Raw genomic sequence first — 27,370 nt, forward strand, 5'->3', positions numbered from 1 at the left:
AAATAAAGTTTAAAACCCCTTTATTGCTTACAAACTGTAGTCCAGGGCCATCTCTCTCTCCTGCTCCACAGAAGACAACCAACCCTCCCCTTAACCTCCTGGGTTCAGATAAGCCCTGTTGCCCAGGTAATTAATTACCCACTGATATGGAGATGAACTTGTCTCCACCCCTGAGGAATGCCTATTGATGTGCAGATGTACTAAGGCCACCCTTCTCTTCACCCAAGAGGATGCACTAAAGCCAGGTGAGGTGTTCTGGAAATACTACAATTTTACCCACTGGATTGTTCTTGTGTGACTAGTGTCCCAAGAAACAAAACCTTGATCAGAGGCATCTGCTTCCCAATAAGACGGATTTGGCCAGCCCCTTGCCATCACATACCTAGCATACCAGCCAAAGGAGGAGAGCCATGTGACTAGAGCAAAAGCTTACAAGCAGGCAGTGCTACTGTAATGGGCGTTTCTTGCTTCTGCATTTTACAGAATCTCCTCTATTGTTTTTTGGTAGCAACAGAAGAGCTGAAGTTGAGTCATTCTGAGCATCTCTAAGATTCTATCCACTACATCAGCACCTGCTACCTCATTTGTTGTCATTTCTGGTCTGGGTTTTTCTTCAGATTATAAATTACTCAAATTTATTTCCAGTGACTTTTTTTTTCCCCCTTAAGTTAACCAGAGTTTCTGGTTTTTATAAACAAAGAATCACAAGCAATCCACTCAAACCTCATTTTGAATTCTACTCCCTGCACTGTTTCTATCTGAGGGATTCTGAAATTTAGAAGACGCACTTTAGAAGTTCTCAGAGAAAATGAGCTACACTCCAAAACAAGAGTTCTTGACCTGGGATTTTGACCCCTGAGTCTCCTGCAACTATATGTTTTCTTTTGGTGAAATTTATAGCTTTTATCAGATTATTAAAGGAGTCTAAAACCCAAATATTTCTAACGACTATGGCTCTAGAAATTTATTTTCAATTTCCAATTAGCATAACGGATAGTAAAAAAGTAAAATTTTTTCTTCTAGTGCACGCTATGTTATTTTTTCTTTGAAGAATGGCTTAATGCCTACTCAATTTAGAGAAATTTACTTGGAAATAAAGCTATTTAATATTACAATACATCTTCAAAGTATACCATGGAATTTATTTCTCTGGAAGTTCTTAAGCATAATGTAAATTGTTTGCTTTAGATTTGTCCTACTTAAAAAGATTGAGTTGGACATCTTGTGAATTTTGAACCCTTTCCAATCCTATTATTTTAAGATTCTGTCTTAAAAAAAAAAATAGAATGGCATCTGAATACAAAATACATATGGTGTCAAAGCTCTGGGCCAACAGTTATTAAGAAGGAATAAGAGCAGAGATTTAACTGGAAGGTGTGACTGAGAAGTAAAGGTGGAGATTCTTTCTGCAGTAGAACTGTCATGTGGGTGGGAAAGGACTGAGGTATGTGTGTACAGACTCATTGGCACGAGCTAGTACACTCATCCCAATGTTGCACTTGGAAATATCAACATGATTTTTCTTTCCAGTAAACAGATCTCTTTATTTTTGTATAAGTATTAAACAGATTCAAAAATAATGACAAGGAAAACAAGGGGGTTTTAATTAGGGAAAGAAAAACAAGGCGCTGATTCAAATATGTAACTTTGCAAGCTTTGGTGTTACAGCAAATCTATAGGATAATTAATGAAAGGCGTTTCCTCTCCAGACAGCTCCCAGTAGAACTGGGCACCTATCTCAGTGTACAGCCATCCTGTTCCACTAGTTAAAGAGAGAACATGAAGCAAGCTGCATGTGCTTTACACTGCCAAGGGAATTTGGAAGATCAGTATATTTATTCAAATTGGAATTTAGCCCAGACTCTATTTTTATCAAAGGGAAAAAGAAAAGAAAGAGAAAAAGTTTGAGCATTTTAATAAAGCACAAGAAGATTAGTTCACTGGGGATATGGCACATATTTTCCAGGTTCTGAAATTTCTGTTCAATTCTGCCTGAAAGTTCAAGTGCTATTCTTGATAAGTCAGTGTCTTTTTAAAAATAAAAGACAATTACTTATTTGGCTTTAAAAATATCTCTTTGATAGACCTTGGCTTCTAGTCTTGAGCTTGCTCCTTCCCATGAAGCACAACTATAAACTCTGCAAATGATGTCACAGCTACCAGAAAGCTCTGGAAAGTGGTAAGATGGTGAGCTGAACCCAGGGCTGGAGGGACAGCATGGCACCAGGCATCTATCTCCCCCCACATGGCAGAGAAGTCCACCCAGACTCATTGTTTTTTGATCACCAAGCTAGCAAAAGAAGGCAGCCAATGTAGGTTCATATTTCTCCCAGCTAGAATGGGAGTCCTTCTGACAACACTGGGTGAGCTGACATCACTGGCAAGGATGATCAGTGGGAGCCTCACCACAAATAAACTGCGAGAGGAAGCTCCACCCTGCCCTGCTGGGCCTGCAGCTTACCTTTGTCACTGAGCTACTGAAGCAGGTCAGCGGAGCTGGCAGGAGGGAGCCAGCAACAACTGGTACATGGTCAAGGAAAGGTCTTGGTCCCCATGGGCCCAAGAATTCTCTAGGATACAAACTCTGGAGTAATTAAAACAAAGGAGGAATTACACTACAGATAGTAAAGCCAATGATCTAGCTTTTGTAGTCAAAACAATGTAATGGCACCATGATAGACAACAGATCAATGGAACAGAGTAAAGAACTCAGAAAAAGATCCCCGCAAATAAAACCCACTGATTTTTGACCAGGATGCAAATCACTGCAATAGAGGAAAGATAGCGTTTCAACAAATGGTGCCAGCGCAACTGGGCATGCACAGGCAACAAGAAAAAGAAAGAAGAAGTAAAAAGTAAAAAGATGAAACAATTTTGAGCTAAATCTCTTGCTTCAGACAAAATTTAACTTATAATTTAACTCACAGGTTTAAATTTGAAACATACAACTTAAACACTTTTAGAAAAAACATAGGATAACATCTTTGAGATCTTTGGCAAAGATTTCTTAGATTAGACATCCAAGTCACAATCCATAAAAGGAAAAAATTAATAAATAGAGCCTCATCAAAATTAAAAACTTGCTCTGTGAAACACCGTCTGAAGGGAATAAAAAGTCAAACTACACACTGGGAAAAAAATATCTGTGAACCACATATATGACAAAGAACTGGTGTCAGAGAGATATAAATAACTCCCCAAACTCAACAGTAAATAATACAATTAATACATGGGCAAATGGCATGACAAGACATCATCAAAAAGGACAGAGATGATGAATAAGCACAACACAAGGTGTTCAACATCATTAACCACCAGGGACATGGAAATTAAAATCACAATGCAGTACATACTTGTCTGGAAGGTTTAAATAAAAACATACTGAAAACAATAAATGCTGGTGAAAATAAGAAACTAGATCACTCACATATTGCTGGTGGTAATATAAAATGGTACAGCCACACTGGCAAATTGTTTGGCAGTTCCTCCAAAAACTAAGCATGCAAATACCATATGAACCAGCAAATGAAGGCTTGCACGTTTACCCTGGCAAATGAAAAGTTACATTCGCCCAAGAACTTTCACGTGAACTCTCAAGGAAGCTTTATTTATGGTCACCAATCATCGGAATCAGCCCAAATGTACTTCAACAGGTGAATGATTAAATACAGGAGTGCAGACATATACCATGGAGTACTACTCAGGAATAAAAAGGAGTAAGTATGGACACATTCAACAATTTGGCTAAATCTCTGGGGAATTTTATTGGGTGAAAAAATGCCAATCCCAAAAGGTCACATACTGCATGATTCTATTTATATAACATTGTTGAAATGGCAAAATTTGTTAAATGAAGGGCCAATTTGTAGTTGCCAAGCTTTGCAGAGGGGAGCCTGGTTTCATTACAAAGGGAAAACACGAGGGACCCTTGTGCTGTAAGTGCTCAGTACTTTGCCTGTGGTAACAGACACTCACACTTACACAGGTGAGAAAACTGTATAGAGCTAAATACACACATATGACCAAATGAGTACAGGTAAAACCTTGGAAATCCAAAATCAGTGGATTGTATCCATGTCAATAGCCTGGATATGACATTATACCACAGTAGAAGGCTAACTGCGTCCTTGAAGGGTTGGGAGTTGGTTTGGAGTTGTTCCAACTAGCTAAGTGTTTCTTGCTTTATTCCTGTGTGTGAACGGGCCACCAGGCTGACACCAGTAGTGCCACCAGCTCCCACGATGAATTCCCAGACGAGGAGAGTAGCGGGGGTGATGGTCATGATTCATGATGGCCATGGTAATGAAGAACCATCTGAAATGGGGAGGTTCCCTTAAGGGCTCAGAGGAAGCACAGATTGTTGCTTGGATTTTCACCCAACCTTCCAATGTTCCAAACTCCAAGGATTTGAAATCCGTATATTAATCCAGTTTTCAAAGAGAGAGTAAAACTTTTTCATCAGTGCTCCTTTCCAAATGACTTTTCCCATTCATTGCACTTCAATTTGGCTGGCATTTTGAGTGTTAAAACAGTGGAGACAAGTCAATTATGAGATCACCGGGTGCTGCATTTAAAGGTCTGTCGATGTGTGGAACCATTCCTAAACCGCAGATACAACACTGAGTAAGAGGGCACCCTGAATAACTCCTGATCTGTGAGGACTCCCCAACCTAGGAAGGCCAGGGGAAGAAAGCATGATGTTGCGAATCGATTGGCTTCAGTTCCCAGCAAAACTAAAGTTCATTATATAAATTGTATTCACAAACAAAGCAGAAAATAAAAGCGACACCTTGATAAATCTGCAGTGATTCAGGGCCTTTGCCTCCGCTCCCCCGTCTTCTTCCCCTTTCAACTGTCACCTCTATCCATCCTCCTCCTCACAATTGATGGGAGCCATGCCTATGTTTACATTTCAAGGAAAACAAAGCCTTTTGGTGCCATGCTTTCTGAGTACTTCATATGCAGACCATGCACATAATCTAAGTCTAGCTGAGTGGTAGTTGCTTTCCCTTAAGCCTCATCGATGTACCTGTAACGGCCGCCTGTCTCCAGTGTGGCAGTGGACAGAGGTTTGCTGCACACGTTCAGGTGTTTCCCAGCTTCCTTACCCAACCCTGTTCATCAGTGTCGCTGGAAATGCAGGTGAGTGGAAACCGTCAACTCAGGGTTTCTACACTCAAATGTTCTCATCACCAAGTCTCTTCTCCCTGCAAAAAAATGAAAACAAGAAGCAACATAAGACAGAAGCAAGAATTAATAAACAATAGGTATTTATACTTTATGTGCAGAAAATAGTATTCCATTCGACATTTGAAATTATGGTACTCAAATAGAGAAGTCCTACTTTACCAAGAACCTAGAGAAGCATCTCCATCAGACTGAAGTGGGATTGTGGAAGCAGAGCCAGAACTCGACATAGGACCTGATGGTCAGTTCATATCAACATTTATTCCGATTATCCAAATCCATACATTTATTCAAATTATTCAAGAAAGAGCAGTCATAAGTAGTACAGGAAAAACTATTACAAAAGTTCAGCACACCTTATAGATCTATTTTAAATTCTTTACAAAATTAACACGTTCACTTTAAAATAAACAAACAATAGACATGTATGTAAAATAATTTTAACAGCTACGACATGTAAGCTATCTGCTATGGCAGTTGGTTACTTCATTTATTATCACAACCACCTGTGAGGTAACATAATTATTATATCCTGGATATTCAAATTAAAAATCAAGTTACTCATGTTATGTCACCCTAAGTTTTATAGCTAAGTTTTGGAGCTGGGATGTGATCCTTAGGGTTGTGTCTCAGGATCTTAAAACTGACAACTAGCATGCTGTATAAGCCCAGACAAAACCACTAAAAACAGAGTCATTCCAGATCATTTTTACAAAATTAAGGTCATCACTTACATAATATTCAGAAGCTTGCTTTTTTTTCACTCACCAATCACAGGCAACTTGCATATATAATGCATAAATTCCAGAAATTCCTTTAATATGCTCACATACCACTTAACAACTTTCATGCAACTGAACCTGTGCCACTGCATCTAAAGCCATTAAACTGAAAAGAAACATTTATAACAATTGTAGTGGGAAAAATTGATTCCTCTGAACCCAAAGATACTAAAACTGTTTTCACAGAGAAAAAACAGATTGATTGACAATAAAAACAAGTTTATATAAGCAATAAGAAACAATTTGAGGGAAAACAAAATGAGTTTTCCAGACATGAAGTCAACGTAATAGTGTCATGGAGGTGTCACCAAGGAGGAGGAGCAGACAGGGAACGGAGAGGTGTGAAGGAGGCATTCTAGGGAGGACTGAGGAGGAAGGTAGGCAGCTGACTTTCAGCCAGGCGCTCCCTACCTTTACGTAGAGTGAGCTACCCTTAGAGATGCAGAATTTTGTTTGTCTCTCCCACTTCAGTCCTCTTTTATCACACCCGTCATTTGCTCCATGATTCAAGTTTTTCTCACTTTTTATTTCCTGCTTATATTTGTCAGTTTCTAAACCATTTGTGGGCTCATGGTTAACTTTCATTCCAAGTATACTGGAAAATAAAGACTAAACACTAGAGTGGGTCAAACATTTGGAACAGGAATGCAGGTGAGTAAAAGGCCAAAGGATCAGGGAAATTGCTCCGTGTTTATTCCTCTCGCTCTGTGCCTGTGGAAGACATCATGGGCTGAGATAAATCTGACAGCACTTCAAAGCTGTCCATGTATCTTCACTGTGTAGACTTTGAGCTGAGAAAATTTGAGGGTCCTCTTGTCTAAAATAGTAAGTTCAAAATATCATTTTTTTCAATCATATTTATTTTGTTTTTCTGTGAAAACATTGTTACTCAAAAGAAAACAGTCACCTCAAAAGTGGTATAGTTTTCAAAAGCCATTACAGGGAAAATTTGTAATTGAACAATCATTTTGTGGAGTGAGTTTATAGTTTTGGTGCTTATGGAATCACATATAATAAGTAAACTATTAATTATTTAACCAGTTGCTTATTAATGGATATTCAAATTAGCACTTAGATTATTACACACTATGTTGGAATAAGCATTCTTAAACTTACTCCTTTCAGGCTCTGTACAAGTATTTGTTTGTGTAGATTCTCTGACATGGAGTTGCTGAATCATAGGACAGACATATACAAAATTTTAATACATCACAATTACTTTCCACCACTTTAATGTAATTTACATTCCCTCCAGTAGGGTGGGACACTAGTATCTATTTCTCTGTAACTTCAGTGGAATTGGAAATTAACAATTTGAACAAATTCTGTGGTACCGATGGATGAACGAAACTTTTCACTGTTACTAGTTGGTATAATAAACATCATTTTTTATTTAATTGCTACTTCTATAAATCTCTGCAAGTATCTTTTTAATTTTTTCTGGATTTTGCTGTCATTACACATTTATTGGAGCTTATTTGTATATTAGACCATTAAGATCTTGTTGCCTATATTTCAGTTTGTTTACATTTGACTTTGTTTATGTTTTTCCTTACCACACAAACATTTAAACATATTTTGTAATTAAAATTGTCATTTTTTTTTCTTTATGGCAGCTGAATTCCCAAACAGTGGCCAATATTTTTTCTACCATGGTTAAAATATATAATTTATCTTAGAGATTTGTAAAATTTATTTTTTAAGGTATATGTGGTAGACCTCATTAGTGCCTACCAATATCTGATTCTTCTCTCTTGTCGAGACATCCAGATGATACTGCCAGGTTTTGAAGCAGGTAAAAAAGGCTTTATGAATACTTGTGACAATATATGTGAGTCGATGTAATGCATATGTCACTCTCATGCTGGAGTACAGAAAAGCTCTTTGTGATTTCACATCCTTTGCTTCCCTGTTGGCAGCAAGTGTGAAGGCCATATATGAAAATGCTAGAACTGTAAGACCCAAGCAGCTTGGGTCGCACAGTCACATGTGGAAGACAGTAGCCATGAAGAGTCACCTGACCGGCAGTGCATTTTGCAAGAACAAGAAATAAACTCTTTGGGTTAATACACTGAAACTTTGCCAGTGTTTTACCACTTTTTTGTTACTAACAGAAGTTTAATGTATCTTGACTAATACAATATAATAGAATATGACTTCAAAATGAACAGAGCGTACATAGATAGATGACAGATGGATCTATAGATAGATAAAAGTTTCTTACAAATGAATAGATAGTTAAACCCAAACCAACAACATGAACAAACATCACAAATGTAATGTTGAACAAAAGAATGGAAATGTAATAGCATGCATAGTGAATGATTTCATTAATATGAAGCTTGAAAACACCACTAAACTACAGTTTAGAATCAGAATAGCGGTTACAGTTAGGAAGGGGAGAGCTTGTCAGGGGAAAAGAGAAGAGATTGGGAGATGATAGTAATAGATAAAAAATATAAATCTATTTTTGACTTAAGTGATCATGGATACATGGGTGTGTTTCCATCCCTGAGACTAAATTATTTAATAATTTGAAATTTTCCCCTTCACCTATTTACTCCCCCTCCACCTCCCCATGGTAATCAACTGTCTGTTCTCTGTGTTTGTGAGTCTATTTCTGTTTTGTTTATCTATTCACCATGACTGTTAACATCTGTTTCAGATATTTAATTTTTTTATCTTGCCGTGCCAAGTTCTAGGCAAAAGACTTGGTAGTACTTCATTAAGTTGTCCTTCAACTGTATCTAATCAAAGTTTATCATCTATTGAGGATATTTCCTTGACTATATTATTATTTTATTTCCATGATCTATAATTGGTTCTTTTTTAAAAATCTACTTGTTATTCTATGTCTTTCTTTTCATTTCATAATTTCTTGTTCTTGTTCCTTTTAATTTCATGATTTGTTGGTCTTGTTTATAATCTCTGAGTCCTGTGGGGTCGGTGATTCTGCACTCTCGGTAACTGGTTTGCATCCTAGAGTTAGTTCCTAAACTTCTCCGTGTCTTGGTTTCCTCATTTGTAAAATAAGGGTAATAGTACCGAGTTCATAGTGCCATTGTCTTGATCAGATGACACAATACATGTGAGGCTCTTAGAAAAATATCTGGGTGTTATACACCACTGCGTTTTAGTCCTAATAAGATCATCCTGTTACTTATATTTTACTGAAAGTAAGTCATGGAGTTCCAGTGCTGGTTTTGTTGGCTGTCCTTCCTAGCAATAGTTTTCCTTGTGTATGTTCAACTTCAGTTTGCAATCTTAACTTAAATGAAGTTCTCCCCACCTTCACCAGTCCCCACCCAGTAGTTTTAGAGAGTTTCCTTCTGACTGGCCCCAGGTTGTATGCTGCTGTTTAGTGCTTGTATCCAGCAGTTACACCAGAGACAGGGAAGGTCCATGCATGGGGCTGGCAGGTGGCTTGGCCCAGGTGATACACTCGTATTCCCATCCTGCAGCCCAGATAAGCCACAGCCCTCAGCACTGAGCAGGCTTATGGAAGGAGAAGACACCCCCAGGCTCCACTTTTACCCAATGACGCTGGCTCCAGTTCTCTCCCATCTGTGGGGTATGTTTGGTCTCTGTTACCCCACATAAATCAAGTTCTTGTTCTTGTTCCTGGAAGCTGATATCCATGGATTCAGCTCTGCTTTCTGTCTGATTCTGTTCTGTTTTTCTGTCAAAACAAATTTAAATTTGAGTGGGCCGTATCCATTTCATTAAAATATAGCAACAACTTTACCTCTCATTCTAATTATTTGTTTCCAGGAGGGAATGGTAGTGGGGATGTGTTGAGGTGGTGGGGGAGTGCATTAGAATTCAGCTTAATTAAATGCCAAAGGGCATCTGGACTAGAAAATACCCAGATGCTTATAACTAAGGACTCCCCACTGTGTCACAAAGTCACACTAATCAGAGAGGTATTTCATATTTGTGAAACTAAAATCCCAATGTCATTTCAGAACTCTATGTGAGAATTCTCCTCATTCTGTGTTAGAGGCTAAATTCAGTGTTAGAAGCAAACCTCCATGGTTTACAAACTCGCCTTCCTGCCATGGTGTTTTCCCTTCTCGGTCTTTTGTAGGACTCCGTTACCTAAGCTGGACAGTTAATATGGTAGCTTACTAAAGACTATTGAATTTTTATAAACAAAAACTGCTTATTGGCATAGTGTTCTAAAATTAATTTTATAAGTTATTCAAAAAAAAGCACATATATTACACAATTCACCCCCAGTATTTTGCAAGTAGGTGAACTTTTAAGGCACAAATAAAAAATGCTGTGCTTTACCCTTTCTGAGTACAATATGAGAAAAGTGACAGCAATCATGATAGCAGTTTATTACAAGGAGACTGAATTGGAAAGCACAGATGAATGTAGATCCACAATCAGATTGCCTAAAAGATCTAACTCCCTAGTCCCTATCTCAGGTCACCCCCTGCAAAGGCTGAGTGTGCCCTGGTAATCAGGCCATTGCATGTGCAAAGACTGGGTATCCTGAAGACAGGACACACGCTGACCCTGATATATGCCGATGTCTGAGGATGAGAGAGTCCAGTGTGGGCTGAGTCATCACTCTCCATTCCTCCTCTGAAACTCACCAATCAGCTAATCCATCTTGCATGGAAGATGGGTCTCCATCATGCTGGGACCCCTGAGTTACTGGGCAAACACATCTTAAAGTTGTCTTGTCCAAGAAGAAAGACAGCCTAGCAGTGGTATTGATCCATTGATCCTTTCCATCACTGGAGGAGAGCTGCGCCGGGAGGCACTAACTCCCAGGAGCTCTGGGACGCCCCATGCAGGAGAGTGGGTTCCTGCCCCAGAGGGGCCCTCAGGTGGAGACTCACAGCTGCTGGCAGAAAGCAGCAGTGGTATTGTGGGGGCTGGTAAGTGTTGTGGGTAGACAACTGACAGCTTCTGCCACATACAAGCAACTCTCCTCGGTACTTCTTAACAAATGAAGTTCCTATTTTATGTGCAACAAGATCATAAATGTGACTCTTCCTGTATCTCGCAATTTCTATGGGTCAGAAATTTGGGAGCAAGTTAGCCCTCTCACTCAGGGTCTCTCATTGGGTGGCAGTGAGAATGACAGCAGCATGTATGGGCTTAACTGGAGATGGAGTGTCTGTTCTCATGAGGTGCTTCATGAGATGGCTGTGGGCAGGACCCTTAGCTCCCTGCAACGCGGACGTCTCCAGAGGGTTGTGCGAGAGTCCTCACAATGTGGTAGCTACTTCCCCCAAGAGCAAGTGACTCAAGAAAGGAATAGACAGCAAGCAGGAAGGTGCAATGCCTGTTTCTGACCTTATCTTAGAAGTCTCATATCATTACTTTCTTTTTATTCTGTTTTCTAGAAATGAGTCACTAGGTTCAGCCCATATGCAAAGGTAAAAGAATTAGCCTCCACTTCTCAAAGGAAGGAGTATAAAAGAATTTACAGATGTATTTTAAAACTTCAGCAGGTGTCTGGCACTCATATATTCTAATGTGAGGTACTAGACCTCAATTACAACTTTTATAAATAATTAAGATGGAAAGGCCCAGAGAACATATCTGGAGTTAGTTGTTATGTTCCCTAAATCCTCCCAACAAGGGAACAGGGATGGGTGGCCCCTTACTTCAAGCCCAAGTGAGAGGGGTTTTAAGGAGACTCTTAGGAGAGTTTGACCTGTGTGTCCTGGAAAGTGGAGAACATAAGACTAGATTTTGAGACATGCTTGAGAAGTCTCAGGGTCACTGAGGCCATGTGCATGAGCCTCAGGCAGTCGACCAAGAGGAGCCAGACCTCACTTCAGGTTAGCTTCCCCCACTGCTCTTTCCCCAGGACAAAGGCCTGAGTTTTCCAGAGAAGTATGACGTATGGGGGGAGCTGGCTTGAGATAATCTAGAAAAGTCCTGCATGGGAACGCCTGGAGCCACGGTGTTGTCCCAAGATGGGGTGGAGCACTGTGTGCACATGGAACAAGCTGGAAGTCAAAGCCACCTGCCAGAAGACAGGCTACAAGCATCTCCCATTTCTAGGAAGCTTTGGGTCAAGGTCCCCAGAAGGAGGACTTCCAAAGGCTCCCAAACAAACATCCCACAAGAGAGCTTCAAACACCTAGTATGGCCAGAAAAATCACCAGTCCTGGATGACAACTGTCCCAGCCTCCAACCCTTTCCCTATTCATCTGTTCCCCCAGACCTGATCTCAGTGGAATTAAAAAACAGCAGCTAGCAAGTGAGGAAGCAGTGAGGTCAATTATATTCCTGGCCCCCCGTCTGCTCTCCCAAGTCCCCCAAGCTGGGGAAAGGAGGAAGCAGCAGATTGTCTGGGCATTCCAAATTTGTATTATAACAGTGAACTGGAATTACGCAGTTATTAGACTGGGCAAGGCATTTTAATGTTATATCAGGAAATATGTGTTAGTATCCAAGACCTCACCAAACCCCTCTCTACCACTCTAAGATGGAAAAATAAGTTTTTTTTCCTTCCACTTTTACCTAAGAGCTCCTACATTGGCCCAACAACTTTATTGCATTAAATAAACCAGTTATATTTGGAATGTTGGCTGGGGTGGCGGCGGAGGACCTGATTCCTCTGAATTATGAAGCAGGTCATTCTGAAGTGACTCATAAGACATATTGCTTTGCCCCAGCCTTTAAGAGGAATTCTATGTTTTTAATTCTATTTTGAACAGGGAGAATCTAAAAATGAGAAAGGAAGCAACCTTAGTTGTTTGAAAATTGGTCAGTTGCAAGCCTAGAGATCCAGTTGCTAAGGGTCAACCTAGTCCTACTGTTATGGGGCAGCTGCGTCTGGGGAGGTCTCTCCCTGTGCCCTAGTGAAACCTCAGCCTGGGTGATGGAGGGCTCTTGACTCTGACAGGAAAGAATGCAGAAGAGGTCTGACAAGAATATATAAGGAAGGAATTCATTAAAGCAAGAGATGTAGTGAAGGGCAGCAGCCATCCAAGTGGTAGGGAGCAGGGAAGAACAGAGGGAGGAAAGGGAAGTTCACTGAAGTCCTGCTTAGCACAGGGCAGATCCCTTGCCAACTCCTGAAGCCAGGGTCAGCAGTGTGTGCTTGAATCTGCATGGTGTGGGAACTAAGCCCTCACCAACCCAGGATTTGGGGGAGCCACAGAGCATTGGATAGAATGAGATTATTTTTTGAGAACTTCCCAAGAGCAAAGAAAGGAGATTTTTCAGGCAGGCTACTAAAAAGCATAATCATACAGCTGCAGTCTTGTGTAGGTCATCCAGGAAACAGGATCGTGCAAGCCCACATCAGAAATCTCAGTAGCCCTTCCCTATTTGTCTGAAGTAGGACAGAGAGAGTGATGATTTGTCCTTAAGTCTAGAAAATTGAATGAAATAGAGAAGTAACAAAGAAGGTTACCACTGGAAAAGCACAGAGACATACACAGTAAGTTGAGCAGTGAGAAGTCCTTATTTAAGGTGAAGTACACACTTGAAGAAAGGGGAGCGTGGGCAGCCTCAGAGAGGAGCATGCTTAAAGGCTTAGGATTCTGTGTTTTAAGGCTTTCATAATGGGACAAAGGCCTGGGGGTGTAAGGGTGGGGTTGCTTAGACTTGACATGTGGTCTCATGATGTCTGTGTCCAGTGACAGATATTGTGTCATCATCCGTAGTCAGTCCTCTAGATATTCTGTAGGATAAACTTAACACAAGGAATTTATTGGTCCTATTCTCCAAGTTAGGGATTACCCTCAAGCAGTGGAAACATACCATTTAGAACTGCTTGCCCTACCTTGAGATAGGGTCAGTTATTGGCTGATGACCATAAAATATGTTAGGAATCTTAACTCCTAACTCCCTGTTTTTTAAAATGGAATCTTAGCCTTAAGATGGAGTCCCTCCTGTTCTTACTCTATTATTTATATCTTGGCATTTTCATCATAGGCAGGAAAAACTAATTATGATGCTTGTCTCATGTCCCTGCCCCATCACACTAGACCGATTTTCCTTCTGTGCATGTCTTAACCACTCAGCTCATTTCTAGTTATACACCTGTCCTTGAAGGGCTCCATTTGGAGCCACCCATCACTTCTTGGATTTTAATCACTTGCAATCCCATTGAACTTCAATTCTGTCATTAACTTTCCTGTCAGTTGCCCCACTGCTTGCACTGACTTGAGAAGGCAGTCCACCCCCCACATACGTGGGGAAAGGGCTTAAGGAAGACACTATTCCTGATCTCAAGGAGTTCATCTTCTAGTTTGGACAAGAGCCTGTACTTGTCTAGACTCTCTGAAAATATACTCTTGTCTCTAAGACTCTTTAATGGGTCTCTATCCTGCCTCCCCTAAACACATGGCACCGTGGTCCTCTGCATCAAGATCCATACTGACTCCCTCAAACCCAGGCCACACTGCCATTCCCTCTTCCTAATCAGGAGATACCAAATTCTTCCCTTCTTCCCAACTCCTTCCTGTCCTGCTATGCTCCTCTTCCTTACTCTCCAAGGATGAAGGGGAGATTTTATTAGACCAGTACCAACAATAAACCCAGGTTGCTTTAGGGACTTTTCCAGTCAGCATTGGTCACCTCCCCCGTCTCCTGCAGTCTGTCCTCAGAGCTTTCCACCCCTAGTTTGGGGACTGACTTTATGGTGTGGGCTATGTATAGTTGCTCGTTAATTCAGTAATCACAATATTTTAGCATATTTGCCATAAAGGAGTACCCATCTGTTTTTGCCCTTTTCAGACTTCATTCATTAATTCATCCATTCATTCATCAAACATTGCTGATTTTCTATTTTGTAGGAGCTGATGACCGACAGCTTGGAAGATAAAGACTAAGGCAGTGGTTGTAAGCGTTGGCTGGTCTTTACAGTCATCTGAGAATCTAAAAAAAATACAGATGCTCTGGCTGTACTCCCCAGGGACTGTGGTTTGATTTTTCTGGGGCAGAGCCTGCACATCAGCAATTTTTAAAAGCTCCTGGGTGATTCTAATGTGCAGCTAGAACTGAGAACCATGACAAGACCAAAGCATAAATCACTTGGACTAAAATTAAATGGCAAGAATTCCCTAAAAGATTCGGGGATTACTCTGGGGACCCTGTCCTTTGTCTACACAACACTGCCGGCTCCTCAGTCTCTGCTCAGCTTGGCCACGCTTTAGCCACAGCTCAGGTGGGAGATGTGTCACATCTGTCACAAGCTGAGCAAAGAGAAGGTGACACAATCATTCACTGTTCCTCAGCTGAACGGTGATGACACACCTTTCTCTAGTGACAGTGCACAGTGGTATGGGCAATTGTTGCTTCTACAGCTCCCCGAAGTTCGGGAGTCATAAAACTTTGAAAGATCCGATATAGAGGCAAGACTGAATACCTCTGGTGTTTTTATGCTAGGCGAGAGCAAGAATTTACACACTGAGCACAATGGGAAAAACACTACACAAAAGGGGAGAAAGCTGAGGCAAACAGCAGGTGTCCGCGGAAGCGCCACTTTCCCGTTTTTCCAGCAGGGGGAGCCTACGACAAGCGCGCGGGCCCGAGCTGCCCGGGTGGGTTACGCAACTCCGAGGGCGCATGCTCCGCTGGCGGCCGCCCAGCAGCTGCCGGTGACGCAGGTCCGGGTGGGCGGAGGGAGGCGCTTCTGCCGCTCCAGCGGCTCCTTTCCCGGAGGGCGGCGCGGGCCCTCAGGACTCTCCTCCCTCCCCGTGAAAGCGGCTCAGTAGTTCTGTAGACTTGCTGCAGCATATCGAAGTCAGCCGCCTCTGAACCGGGTGACACCAGCTCAGTGCCACTGTTTTCCAAAAGGGGCTGAATTTTTTTTTTTTGGACTAAATAATAGTTATTGTAGTTACCCTTTGCTGAGCAGCCCCTGTGCGCCTTTACCGAGCTAGATGCTTGAGTGCTTAGCCTGTCTGTTCCTGCTCTGCATTTTCCATTCCCCCATCCTGCAGCAAGGGGTCCTCCCAGCGCCTTGCCTCAGACCTTGCAGCTGCGTTCCTCCAGTTAGCTGTTAAAGGGGAGAGAAGCAGGTAATCAGTCCCTCCCAGATTCACTGGACTTGATCAGACAGAGCTTGAGCTTAGAGAATGATCAGGAAACTGAATAGCGTTTGATTTCCTTCTTTTGAAACCCGCTGCATCTTGCTGCCGTTTTACCGTTTAAGGTTTGTGTCTGGGTGTTTTTTGTTTTCAGTTTCCCTCCACTGTATGATTTCGTATCCTAGAGAAGGAAACTGCTTAAAAGGGAGAGAAAAAGTGTTTAGGGGTTCTTTCTGGTTGGAAATAGGACTGGTTTTTTTTTTTTATCCCTTTCCTTGCTCGTGTCATAAGGAAAATCGTGAAGTTATTTTTAAAATAAAATTAAGAAGGAGGTCAAAACCGAGCTTACTTCCCTGAAGACATGTTAACTGTAGAAATTTTGGACAATAAAACTGGGGAAAAAAAGAGGATAAAATTCACTCATAATCCCTTAACCTAGAGATTATTATGGGTTTTTAATGTAATGTATGAACTGATGGCCTTTTTTCCTAACAACATAAATGCTAAGTTACAAAGTATGATAGAATTATACATACTGGTTAAAGACCTATTGTTTTCCTCATTTAATATATTGTGATAATTGTTAATACCTGCAGAGTTCCTTATCAAATGTCATATAAATGTAACATGATATATTCAGTTAACCCCCTACTGATGGACATTAAAGCTCTTTCCTTTCTTTTTTTTTTGCAATGGTAGACATCACTGGGATAATAATCTTTGAAAACATTTACATTTCCTCAGAAAAAAATCCTAGAGGAGAAATTGAAGATCAGTGGGTATTTTAAGATACTCAGAATGTACTTGCAAATGCCTTTCCAGAAACATGGTGCCAATTTGCATTTTCGCCAACAATTATGAGCCATCGCCAGTGTAGCTCCTTTTATACCGTTGGGTATAAAACTTTTATAGCTTACAAATAGTATTTCATTGTCTTTATTTGTATTCCTTTACCATTTGCTTTTGAATTTCTCAGATTTTATTTAAAGATTTTCCAACAGGCTTAGATTTTGATGTAAGCAAAAAAAAAAAAGATAAGAGTATGTAGCAGTCAAAGAAACAAGGGACATGCAGTGGGAGACACTGGCATTGAACCCTTCTGAGACTTGATGAAACAATGACCCTGCATAGACTGATGCTTTGATGGAGACTCAGGACCTGTCGTGGGAAAGATTCACAGCCAAGAAAATGAGGGACTGTGCATGGGGACCTAGATGAGAATAATTCTATAATCTGATTGCTCAAATTTAATAACTAAAGGACCCACCATGGTCAGAAAGACTAAACATTAAAGCTCTTTCCTTTTTTTTTTTGCAATGGTAGACATCACTGGATAATAATCTTTGAAAACATTTGTATTTCCTCAGGAAAAAATCCTAGAGGAGAAATTGAAGATCAGTGGGTATTTTAAGATACTCAGTATGTACTTGCAAATGCCTTTCCAGAAACATGGTGCCAATTTGCATTTTCACCAACAATTATGAGCCATCACCAGTGTAGCTCCTTTTATACCACTGGGTATAAATCACAAGAATTCTGGTGATTTTTGCTCCTACGGTAGCCTGACATAAGGCAAGACTATAGCATGGGGGGAAGACATGACCTTTGCAAAGTCTTTCTATACCTTGCAACTCAACTCCATAACTGGTCTGTGCACACAGGTGTGCACACAACTTGACTTCTGTGATGTGCCGCTGTGCAGAGCTGGCTATGCATCTTCGCAGATGTCATCTCTCCTTATTTTAACTGTGTGTGACAGAGACAGGAGCCTGTGCTAGGAAAGAGAGAGACAATTAGGAGATATCTCTGCTTTGGGGAGGCAAATCAATTTACAGAACCACCCATTCACTGAAAAACAATTTGCCAAATGCCCAATTTGCAGGATATGAAGGATGTTTGAAGGTTTTAGTTTTATCTTGCCCTGTGCTTACTCCTATCCCGTCTCAGAGGTTTGTCCAGGCTGTTTTGTTAGAGAGGCAGGGCCAGGTTCAGAGCAGGCCAGGGGCAGAGGCAGGAACTAAACTAAAACACAAACAAAACCCTCAGTGAGTCTGAAAACTGATCATTCGTGAAGTTTATTTTAGTAAATTGGCTTTCAACAAATTGGCCCAGAACTCTGCTTTGGCACCTTCTGGAAACATCTTTTCTTTTTTTCTGTTCTTCTCCACCCAAAATTGCACTCTACCTTAGCCTTGAGATTATGCTATTCATAATCCAAACACTCATCATTTGTTTTGGGACATAAAGACTTAAGTATTAGCTGGCTAAATGCTTATGTGAATCTTAGAAGTCCTTTAATAATGTCTAATAATACACAAGATAGTAATAATTTGAAAGTAACTGCTCCTACCTATGCCAGCCTTCCCTGCGGCTCTGCTGAGGTCACTGGGCCTCAGGGAGCCCTGCTGTTGGACAACGAGCACCGTGATTCCTTGTCCTGAATATCCTTTCTTACAGACCCTTTTGAGTCCTTCTGATGACCACCTGCCAATCATAAATAAATAAATAACCATCACTGCTTCCTCCACTTGCCTCTGCTTCTGGGTTGAGTTACTAGGTGTTTGATCTCCTGCTGGACAGAGTCCTTTGAAAGCCTGGCTGCCTGCAAGAAGGGCAGGTCCCTTGTAGTGGTGGAGGAGAGACAAATGGATAAGCAGTTTGCCCTGGGAAGAGCTTCTTGCTGGTTTTCTCATGAGTTTTCCTGAAATAAAAGTACATCTTAGCCCTATTCCATTTTAGCCCTTTTCTACTATCATAGCCCTGACAGAAGCTAGACCCTAGGGAGGAATGAGGTGATGGGGGAGAGAGGGTGAAATGGAGACAGAGCTGTCCCCCCCCATGCACTGGGTCACAGCAGATACCGATTAAGTTCACATTTGTGCACCATTATGATCTCTGTATGGGAAGTGCAAAGTTTATTTTATGGTAAAAATGAATGTGCAGAGGGATAAAAATGTATTTATAAAAACTTCAATGCAAGCCATTACGTGCTAAATGGTAATTTGCCAGAATAGTCATAAACTTACGTGGGTCACTAAGGATGTTGGCAGAGGTGGAACAAGAAGCAGACTTGTGACTTAGGTGCCGAAATGATTAAGGAAGGTGGAAGAGTGAGCTGAGAGACAAGGTCAAGGGTGCACTAATGTATGGCCTGGGATATATAATTGAGTAATGGATGCAGAACACTTCCATCTATCATGTTGGAAATCTAGCAGGTGCCTATATTTAAAGCCAGCCCTGTAGACCTCTAGAGCTGGGGATAATTTATCTGCAGTAACAAACAAGATTTGCTCTGGACTAACCATGAAAACATTAAATATGCAGCCCTTTAAATAATCTTACTGCTATATTTATAGATACAGATATAGGTAGATATTTGTGAATTGAGGCTGATCATAACATAATAAACAGCAAACTATTCATATTTTTTTTTAAATCCTCCTTCTGCCAAACAGAAGGAACAATTTCACACTTTACAGAAGACAGGGTCACCTCTGATCTATGAACCATTCTATTTCAAACACAACTTACTGTTACAATTCTGTCTAGTGCATGGTTGGAAAAAGGCCTTTCCATATCTCTCTCACGGCAGAGTAATCCAATTTTCTTCTAATATCCATCTGGTGTTTATATCCATCTCTTGAAATGTAGGGGCTATTAGAATTAGATCAGAAATATTCCATGTAGCACTGGAGCTGAGCCTCATGTCACTGACAACCAGAGAGAGAAAAAAGCTTGTAGGATCACCAGGGGTAGGATGGGCTCCCATACAGACCTTTGGAAGGCCAGCACAGTAGCCTTTCTGATCTGTCCCTTGTTGCTTTCTCCCAACAGTCTGTGCCATTTCACTTCACCTCTCATTTCTCCCCAGTCACTCAGACTTCGGTCCACAGTAGTATTTTTTTTTTACTTTTATCTACCTTCTGAAAGGTGAGGCTAGAGACAAACTAAGTTAAGAAGACCCTGTGTTCATTAGAAAGAATCTTTCTGCCAATATTCAGGTGATCAAATTTTAAAATTCAGAATTGATCAAAATCAGACCAAGTGATCCTTATATAATAGTGTATGAATAATAGATAGTATAATGAACCAAAAATGAGCTTGGCAAAACTCCCAGGGACCTTTCACAAAATAATGTCCATGATCCGCTTTGCCTATGAAGAGTACCACACATTATCCCACATTCACTTGGGGATGGAAAGACTGACAGAGATCTAGGGACTGTGACCATGACTCTGTGCTGGGCTGGACACCCCTCCAGAGCACTTGGCCTCTCCTCCATTAGAGTGAATGTATGTGTGGAAAGGAACTTAAGAACCTGATTATGCTCCAAGTAGCTCTTCCCAGCAAACACGTGTGGGAGCCCCTCAGACAGGTGCAGAAGTTCTGCTCCTGGGACAAGTGGGTGAGCTTCTGATTTCCACTTGAATGGTATCATCCGAGTGCAGGTAAGCAAACTGTATGAGAACTGGTTGTGTTTTTCCTGGCTGCATTATCCAGCAATACAGTCCTTAGGTTGACTGGAGGATGAAGCTGACCTTCTGAGGTCCAAGCTTGGCACAAGGCACAGTGAATATATGGGAAAGAGGTCACAAAGTTATGAAAGGGAAACCTGGGGCTTGCTTCTCACCCCAAACCCTGCACTTTCCCACACAGCAGGGTTTGGCATCTACTTGGGTTACACCGGTCATCAGGCCCTAAAAGGAGTGGTAGCATTGGTCCCTAAAACTTCTGAATGTAAATTTATGTGTCAAACTAAGTGACATAGGACAGGTCATGGAGAGTACAGAAAATCTCTGGTTTGAGTTTCATGACTATTCTGGTCTGGACATTTGTCTTGCCTGAGGGTTTCAGCCCCAGGCAAGTTCACTATGGATTCAGTGAGACTGAGAAATGACAATGGAACATTCTTGGGGTAGAAGGTTTTATACCCTGCTTTATTCTCACGGTGGTAGGTGGACTGTTAGAATCACGTCTGCATCCAGCAGTCTGCCGGTCCATAATCCTCTGTCTCTGCCTCCGCCCAGAGCACTGGGTGGAGCTCTTTGAATAGTGACTCAGTCAGTAATAGCTCATTGCCTATGGGTGTGGAAGCATCAGCCTAGCAATATGCTAGTTACCTCATCAAGTAGTTTAGGGTCAGGTGAGGATCCTGGCCATTGGAAGTTCCATTTTCTCCATATCAGAAACATGACACTGCCTGCAACACCCCCAGAGCAAGGAAGCACTGTCATAAAGATGCCTGCTCCCTCCTGGGTCACAAAGGGGCCCATTTCCCCCACAGAGCTACTCATGTCACAGATGGGTCCTTTTTGTCATTTCTGCTTGAAGAGCAGTTGCCTCTAAAATGTACCATAATCTATAGAAAGGGGTTAGAGTATTTTGTTTGTTTGTTTGTGTAAAATATTATTTGTTACTTTTTACTGAAGAAGGTAATTGATACATAACAAGTGATCATTTAAAGCCCCAAAGAGAGCTAGAAGCAAAATTAATAGTGGAAATGATTGAATAGGTATGTATGTAATGCCAATCATTGGCAGGCTATTTCAAGATCAGAAGTATCCTAATACATTTTATTTCTATAACCACCTTTTAATCATTCCTAGGTGCTATTTGTTTTGTAGTGAACCTTAAATGTGTGCTATTAATGTACCAAATGGGGTCAAAGGAAGCTACTCCTTCAAAAGGTAAGGGGAATAAATGTATAAAAAATAATTTTGCTTACTTAAATGCACATTAAGTGGCATTCTCTTGTCAGTAAAATGGAGAAAAAGGCTAAGCATAATGGGTGAAGACCAATTAAGTTAAATAATTAAGCACATTATATTTTCATTCAAACTGGATGCTCATTAGTTAATGAATTGCCTAGTAGGGGCTACTCCCTGGAGATCCACAAAGCTGCTTCTTTCTCTTTTTCCAGGGTATTCTTCCCATGTCTTCTATTTCAGCACAGCAGCGCCAACACATGGAAAGCCTATAAGCACCTGAAAATATTGAATTAGGGAATCTCAACACAGAAAACATCGACAGATTAGTTGAGCTGATAATATTTATGTGTAGCCAGGATAAGTGACTTTTTCAGCTTGTGGTTAAATATGATCACATCACTTTTTATGTTATGCATCCCCTCAATTCATTTTTGAGACCAAATGGTGTTTTCTTAGAAAAATGCCCAGCATCACTTTATTCATTTTCCTTCTTACCAACTTATCCAAGAATGCTGTGGGCTTACTCATTCCAAAGTGGTCGTATTACACAAATGACAGGTGGTGGGTTGGAGAGAGAAAACTAGAAAGTCTGGTCACTGCACTAGCGATGCTGACACCAGGCTCTACTGCCAGAGACTGCTGTGCATAATCTGAGCCAGTTCTCTCTGCCTAACACTCAATGGCTTTTTGTTGTACCAAAGTGGTGTGATTTATCCCCTCCCTTGTCATGAGTTTCTCCTTAGGGAGCTTGCTGTCCTTTCTCCCTGACAGATCTTTTGTCATCCAGGATACAAGTTATTCCAGCTTCAAATATTAAAGTTCAGTCCTCAGCCCCTTACGTCCCTGAAGCCCCAGGGATTCTAATGCAAACGGATGCACCTTGTCTTGAAGACTCAGAGAGGGCAGCCTTCACAGAGCAGTTGGAGGCTCTGGTCTTTTCTTCCCCCTGGGGCATTATATATGCATAGGCAGAACCAAGAGGGCCTCAGGTCACCCTAGGCAGAACCAAGAATATCTGCCCCAAGTTACCTCAACACAGAAGAAGACAGTGTGCTTATAAAAGGAGTCTACCCTACATGATGTCTAGGAATGCCTGGCATCCCTTTACTTTACACACACTCTGAAGGTGAAGGGTAGAAATATCACTGGCTTGTGTCTTTGCTCTAGTCCCTGTTATGTTTTTTGTGACCTTGTGCAAATCACTGTATTTCTCTGTAGAAATAGGTTTAGGAATTTTCATACTTGTCTGTTTAAAAGATAAGTTTTAAAAGTTTTTTAAAGCCTCAGGATTTTTTCCTTCAAAGTCTTACAAATACGAACTTCTACCATGATATTCTCAGGTGTTACGGAACCATCACTTTATTTTCTAAACCCAAATTTTAATATAAGACTCTGAACCTCCAAGTGATCTTATGCAGAAAACTTAATCCAACCAACTCCATTTAAATCTAGTAAGACTTAGTAATTTCTCAATCAATCTGAGTTGAAAATTTGGACATATTCAAGATGATTTACCTTTTTCTAGTTCCACTTCTGGAGAAGACCTGGTAAAATTCAACATAGTAAAATTGAAGACAGTGTTTCAGAATGGAAGCAGGATACTTTATAATTTCACACTTGTGTCCCAGGTCTGGCAAATGTTCCAGGATTTGGGAAAAAAGTTCAATCCTCAGTCTGTAAAATCTGAGGCCAACTCCCCCCCTGGACACATAGGGCCATGCTCAGCTCACACTTTTTTTGTTCCTTGACCCATCATCCACTCTTTTCTCATCTTATCTATTGCCATTTTTAATGCTTTTCTTTTTAAGAACCCAGGTCTTCATTCCCCATCTGAAGTGATGTGATGTTAATTTTATGTGTCATCTTGATGGGTACCGATTAAACATTAGTTCTGGGTGTGTCTGTGATGGATGAAATGAGCATTTGAATTGGTGGACTTGGTAAAATAGATTGCCCTCCCAGTGCAAGTGGGCATCACCCAACCTGCTGAGGGCCTGAATAGAACAAAAGGCATAGGAGAGAAGAATATGCCCTTTAGGTCCTGTGTCATTGCTTGAGTGGGGACACCTCATCCCACCTTTTCTGGCCCTTGGACTAGGATTTGTACCATTGGCTTCCCTGGTTCTCAGGCCTTTGGACTCAGGTGTAGAATAATACCTCTGACTTTTACCTCTGGCTTCTCTAGGTCTCCAGATTGCAGATGGCAGATCATGGCACTTCTCAGGTTGCATAATCATGTGAGCCAATTCCTCATAATAAATAAATCTCCATGTACATGTAAATCTTTGTGTATATGATTTTACATATTAAAATATATCTTTATTTTATATATATATCCTACTGGTTGTTTCTCTGGAGAACACTGACTAACACAAGTAGATTAAGAAGAAAGAGACCTAGCCTTCCCCAATTCTACTCTCCTTATGACCCTGGCAATTCACCTGATCTTTCTGAGGCTTTGTTTCCTCATTGGTAAGATAAAGAAGTCAGATGATCTCAAGGCTTCTCCTACTTCTGAAATTTCATGACTCATGAATTCTGAATGCTCAGGTTCTTGGATTCTCCCAATTCGTTTTGCCACCCCAATAACTCCTTGCAAATAAATATTAGTACAATCATAGGCATTAGCATGTCTGCAACTTACATGCACTTCAAGCAGCCAAGCACGCCGGGCTTGATGCCAGTTACTGTGACCTTACAGTGATCTCTGGAGATAAAGGTTTTGCCTCCCACTCTAAAACCACCACCACGAGGGATTTCAGAGTCACAGGGCAACACCGTGGATTTGAGAATGGAAGTCAGCCAAGTAAGATTGGGATATTAATTCCAGCTCTGAGATCGTTTCTCTAAGTTGTCCTGGTTTAGTCACTTAAGTCTCCTGTACTTTATTCTTACCAGCCACAAAGTGAACATAACAATACCTTCACACCCTATCTCACAGGATTGCTGTAAGGTGCTCAAGCTCAAAGGCTGACCAGACCATACCAGACCTACCTTTTCTTGATCACCTGCCACCAGACAGCATAGACATAAGGTCACCCCAGAACAGAAAACCCCTTATTCCTGTTAGACAAGTTTGACATCACTGAAGAGTTAGAAATCCCATTCTTATCCCAGTTTATCATTGCAGCTTGATCCCTTGCCTTCCTTAAGACACAGTCTCTAGCATCCATGGGTGTATGTGTGTGTGTGTATACATGTGTGTGCATGAGTGTACCACCTAGCACATAGCATAAAATGAATATAGGCTATTTTTATTATTACAGTAATCATTTTTAGAATCTTAGCACCTTTGTTTATGCCATTTGTTCCTCCTTGTATGCCTTTTTCTTCAGTGCCTCATTATCCAGCAAAATCCAAACACGGTTGTTGAAAACAAATGAATGTTCTGAGTTCCCATGTATACATAACTCTAATAGTAGTTTCCACGCCTACTTTTCTTGTGGTTGTGTTTGCATGTAAATTTTGCTACTCTGTATATGTTTCTGGGGGTCACCTGACTGTGTCTTCCACATTTTATACAGTCCCTAAGCACCTAGCCAACAATACTTTACATATAGAACTCAATAAATACCGACTACATAATGGATAAAGAATTCATGAAAATAGACCCAAGAGCCCAGTAATTGTTTCCTGGCTGTGCAGCTCACTTGACTCGGCTTGCCATTGGGTATAGGCAGGCAGAGAGTGTTTTCAGACTTGCTTAAAGTACGAGGCATCATGTACCGATGCCATTAAACCCATCGCCCCATCTGCCCCAGAGTCCATTCCATTTCTGAGCATGTCTGTTGGGCTGAAAGCAAAAGTCTTTATGATAGGATTAGACATTTTAATAGCCCCTGGGGAAATAAAAGCACTTCTTGAAGGCTTTCTTTTTGTTTTCTGAATAAAAGCATTCTACGCATAGAATAGCAAGAATATGTGTAGTGATTAGAAAAATATTGTTTGATTCCTCTGAAATCATAATACTGATAAGTGACATTTATTGAATTTTTATCAGATGCCACATCATCAGATGCATTACCTCATTTAAGCTTCACAATGTCTGTGTTGTAGGTATCATTATTACCTCAATTTTACTAATGAGGAGTCTGTGATAAAGAGATGACAGATAAGAGTGACACAGCTAACGTGGCAGAATAGACAATGTGGCCATGACTAGAACTCTATCTGGTCATTCACATTTGAGGAATTTCAAAACAAGATTGTGTCCCTATTTTGGTACCCTTAACCTTTGGTCTACAAGATATTCTGGACTTGAAAATGGATAGGACCTCCCGTGGTCACTGTTCAACCTTTGTTCAGTTAGCCTTGAATTTAGTTACCTTCTCTCTCTCTCCCTCCCTATCTTTCTCTCTCTGTCTCTCTCCCTTGCTCAACAAGGGACGCTAATAGGTGAGTCAAGCCACGTGCAGGACAGTAGAGAGGTAGAGAAGGCTGCAGTGGAGGAAGGGCCCCTAGGGTCTGATGTTACCGGGAGCAGGTACCTTCTTCCCAAACGTGGTGCACTTTTTGTTAAAATGACATACAGACTGGGAATTCTTATCAATAAAGGCCACACACATGGTACAGAAAGCGTAACTAGATGTTCAATCTTCCACAAAAGAACCCGTGTGACTGAGGGACCTTTAAATCATCACACCACAAAAAACAGCTCCCATCCTGTTCTATCACCTAACTTTGTCCTAACAAGCTAAAAGTTGAATGTAGTGTCTATTCCGCAAACAACTCCATAGCATCATTTATATTACAATTGATTTTTTTTTACCATTACCTGACAACTTTATCTGTTACTTATTCATAAAAGATGAAGATTTTTGTGCATTTCATGCATTTTATAGACATTGGCAGCACTGGGTATTTTCCTGTTTAAGCCAGTCTCACTTCTGTTCCTAAGCAGATACCTCTTTCTTCTAATAACACAGGCAAGGCACATAATATTGACCTGATTGCAGCATAGAAACCTCCTGAAATACTGAAAGCCAATGACCTCATACTGTACTGTACAGTTAAATTTAGGACCTTCGCAGGAGTCAGCCAAGTGTTTTACAAGAGAAGAACTATTAAAAGAGTGTTATTCAGATTTTTCTCTTGCTTTAATCCATTCAGGTCATATTTTATTGGTACTCATTACCAAGGCAGTGATAAGTGTAGAAACATATTATGGCCAAATTGAAGTTAGTTTGAAAATCTAGAGACTCATGCTATAGAACACTACATATTGTCCATTAAGGTACCTCTTGGACTTTTGTCAGGAGAGCCTTGTACATGCTCATGCTAGGTTCAAGTTCAGCCACAGACTCACTGGGAGAGTGAGTGTACTATCTGAGGGTCCTGCAAGTCGCCAGGCTTTTCTTGGAACTAGCAAAGATACCACAAATTGTGCATCATTCTTGGTCAGTTTTATTCAACATAACACCTTTAGTTGTAAGGAATATTTAAATATTCCTAAATATTTAAGACACTCATAGCCCTCTCTCTTCTCCCTCTTTCTCTATCCCCCCATCTCTCTTCATTAAACCATTATTTACCTCTGCTTTTGAAAACTTCAAATAACATGTCAGTGTAATTGTGTCCCTGCAAATGTTAGATTTCAATATTTGACAACTGATAAAAATTAGTAAATCTCATTAAGATTACATATTTTGAATTCCCCAAACTTCTAAATATATAAAGCCAC

The 27,370-nt window shown here is 40.8% G+C and overlaps 1 long non-coding RNA gene across 6 annotated transcripts in view; it reads right to left on the bottom strand.

Moving 5' to 3' along the window:
• Positions 1 to 1,594: 1,594 nt before the first annotated feature.
• The window catches only part of LOC108402963 (uncharacterized), a 261,901-nt gene continuing 236,125 nt past the window's right edge, over positions 1,595 to 27,370 (bottom strand). For 4 of the 6 annotated variants that reach the window (XR_012124305.1, XR_012124304.1, XR_012124303.1 and 1 more), the window contains 3 exons: positions 19,514 to 19,692; positions 17,607 to 17,756; positions 15,445 to 15,951 (listed from right to left, as the gene is read on the bottom strand). This is a non-coding gene — a long non-coding RNA (uncharacterized lncRNA). Of the gene's footprint in view, positions 5,208 to 15,444; positions 15,952 to 17,606; positions 17,757 to 19,513; positions 19,693 to 27,370 lie in introns of those variants that run through there. The other 2 variants (XR_012124306.1, XR_001854574.3) reach the window with 2 other exon arrangements.

The sequence above is a fragment of the Manis javanica genome, chromosome 13 (assembly GCF_040802235.1).
Source record: "Manis javanica isolate MJ-LG chromosome 13, MJ_LKY, whole genome shotgun sequence".
In the NCBI taxonomy this organism is placed as follows: Eukaryota; Metazoa; Chordata; class Mammalia; order Pholidota; family Manidae; genus Manis; species Manis javanica.